The sequence below is a fragment of the Botryllus schlosseri genome, chromosome 7, assembly GCF_051294905.1.
Source record: "Botryllus schlosseri isolate E-star chromosome 7, Bs_hap1, whole genome shotgun sequence".
Lineage (NCBI taxonomy): Eukaryota > Metazoa > Chordata > Ascidiacea > Stolidobranchia > Styelidae > Botryllus > Botryllus schlosseri.
The window spans coordinates 15,517,911-15,521,417 of NC_137242.1; positions in this window are offsets into that span (position 1 = coordinate 15,517,911).

Below are 3,507 nucleotides of genomic sequence, written 5' to 3' on the forward strand. Positions count from 1 at the left end.
AATGCATTCCCGCGTGCTCTACGAGATTTGGAAAGTGGCTCGCGACCCGTTTTGAGTAGGCGACCCCTAGCATAAGCGGTGTCTTACAAAAGCCCATAGAAATGTGCCGTGCTACAAGTCGGCGGTTACTGAATCAAAGATAAGAAATATCAGCCTGGTGTAAATGACCGTTGTAGTCGACAAACCCCACGATTACCACAAACGACATTAGGGTTGAGTAGGCCTATATCGTAATACAAGTTGTTGTTGTTTGTGATATTCATGGTGTTTATCGATTACTATGGTCATCTACACCAGGCCGATATTCCTTGTTTTTGATTCCGTATCTGCCGACTTGTAGCAAGGCCCACTTCTAGGCTTTTTGTAAGACACCGCTTACGCGGATGAGATGACGGGGAGGAGCCTAGATAAACCCCCAACACTTGGGTAGGAATTCTGGAGTCGGCCTCGGTCGGACTCGAACCCACAACCCATTGGTGTTGTAGCAGTGGATTATACCACTGTTATCTCGCCACAGATAATGCAAGTCTTCTCGCTTCGACGAACTTACGCGTAAGTTCCACCCTCGCACGCTGCGCAGCTTCGCATATACACGTATATAATAATATACAGTCACTAAAATTTGACGTACTAAGCAAGCAGTGGGGAATCTTGGCAGACTGGGGTCGCTGGTCACATTATCATTTAAGACGGAAAACTGTCCGTGGGCCGGATCCGGCCCGCGGGCCGTATGTTGCCCGCCCCTGACTTAGGTAGTTAGTTATCCACAGAAGCGAATACGGCAATGCGGAACCGCTATATGCGGTATACATGGAGAATATGTTAGTTACACAAACACACAATTAGATATCTGTGGTCGCACTTCCTCTCTAAAGGTCCCCGGACTCCAGAGAAAACCGAATCACGATTTAACACCAGAACTACCGGAACTTCGAACTACCTAGAACTACCTTGTGGCTTTTTTGACGCATGTTAAATTTTCTTCGATTAAATGCATTCAACGGAGCTAAAAATCAGCACAAATCTCAACAAACGGCATCAGAAACCATGGTTTATTCACTTTATTGCGCTCACAGCTACGTGCAATATTTTAGACACACCTTAGTGCAATACATATATAACAAATCGCCGTTTTTTGGTGTAACATATAAGTGTTGTTCTGGTGCGCATTTGGTATTTGAGCACGTTCTTTAAAAATTTGGAGTAGGTTCCAGTCCCGCTTTAGCCACATCACCATTCTTGGTTATTGCTGGCATATCACAAAGCCTATCAGATAAGAATTGCATAAATGCAATCTCGCAACTAATATTCGATTTGCATATTTCTATAGTATCGGCATTTTGCAAGTAGAAGATAATTCACATTCTAAGAAAACATGCACGGATCATCGTCGACTTGTTGGTACCCTCATAGAATACTGCCTTGCAACCTGGCCAATGATATTCCCCTGGTTTTGTTTCGTTATAAAATTCACTGGTTTCTTGTTTGTGTTGTTTCTGAAGGAAACAGTTACCTCCGGTTGGAGTGAACTCAATAAATATGTGTACAACTTCGATCTCTACACTGGCATCCCGCCGTTACGCTTATCAACAAGATGATAGCTTTGAAAAGTGAGGCTACATGAAGCTGCCTGCTGTGTTCATTCTGGTCATTGGTAGCTTCAAGCAACTTTTGGCAATAGTGTCAACTGGGACTTTGTTTGCTTCTCCAAGCGTATACAGCCACATTCACGTAACATTGTTTCAAGATGGATTACATCGGACTCTTCGCATTACTATGCTTGGCAAATGTAGAGATTATAGAAGAGTTGTCCATGTCCTATCTTCGCCTAAATATGAGACGCCCTGGTACAAATACCTACTTAGTAGCAGCAGCGTCCACCATCTGACATTTTACCCCAATTATTTGCTGCCATTGCGACCATGTAATAAACGAAAACAATATTATTTTCATCGAGTCTACATCTTGTTTACTCCTTATGTCAATAGAAAGCTCATGACTTCCATAAACTTGTTCCTCGAGTTCCTCTGACTAAACATAATGCACTCATGCCCCAAGTCCTCATATGCATTCAATTCACAAGATCCAGCTCCCTCTCCTCCCCGAACATCCATCTCGTAGACCAGAGCAAAGGCCCTTTGCCCTTGCACAACCCTAGCATATTAGTATGGACAATACAGATGTCGGCTTGGTATAATGGTACATTTCATATGTCATGTCCTGAAACACGCTGAGCTTCAGAAATATAATATTACATGGCTTTGGTAACTCGGAACGAGAAAGATCCAAAGCCATCTATTACAAGGGGTGTTGTTGCTAACACAGATAGACCAAGTCGAACAAAGTTCTGTTGTTATAAACGACTTTTCTGCGTTTAGCAGATACATAACCACTTTTAATAATATGAAACTGCCATGCCTTAAGGTAGAAAAACCGTAATACGTCAAAAAGGCCACTCGGTAGTTCCAGATAGTTATGTGTATAACTTTTTTATTTGTAGTAGATGGGTGATGAAAATCATAGGTAAGGTGGCTGACATGAAATAAATAAAAGTCAAGAAGTTTCAGCCGAACAGCGTAAGATATGACTGAATGCCAGCTCTTCAAAAATGAAAATGGGTCAAACAAGCCACTTGATCGTTCTAGTCATCTAGTGTTAATAATAACAAACCAAATTCCAACGTTCGCGTTTACAGTTAAATCTCTTGTATTCACCATATATTACGATCAAAGCAGAGGGAGCATAGAAATATGTCCACCTGTATCGTCGTTAGCGCCACTGTTGTAGCGGTTCATAACTGTATTTAACCGACCAATTCCATTGTTCGTGAATAAACTTGTTGCTACTTATTAGAATAAAGTCCGCATTATTCTTGATACAAAATATTATTCATTGTACTTGATAATAAATGTTCAAGTGTAAAATAAGGGTATGAGGTAACATATTGGAACTGGTCCGGCCCGCGAGCGATTTGAAGATTTGAATCCGGCCCGCGATGCAATTTGAGTTTGACGCCCCTGGAGTAAGCGGTATCTTATAAAAGCCTAGAAGTTGGCCGTGCTACAAGTCGGCAGCTACGGAATAGAAATGAAGAAAGATGGCGTGGTGTAAACGACCATAGTAGTCGACAAACACCACGAATATCACAAACAACAACAACACACCAACAACAACTACTAACAACAGTAAACAGATATTAAGTCCTCCAAATATTATTGTAATGTAGGCATTCAGCCGCATCTTTCATTGCTTGATACAGCATCGTATGTGAGTGAGGATGAATACTCAAGCAACTAAACGCGATACACAAAACATCCAATAGGTAGGTGGGTAACGTGCGGGTAATCAACACCATCCACGAAGAAACAATGATCAACACATATTGTGCCTTCAACCGCATATCTCATTGCTTGACATAACATCGTTTGTGAGTGAGGATGACCGCCAATCATGTACACACATTGTATTATTTTAAGAATTAGGATTTGTAAACTTATGACTTATCAG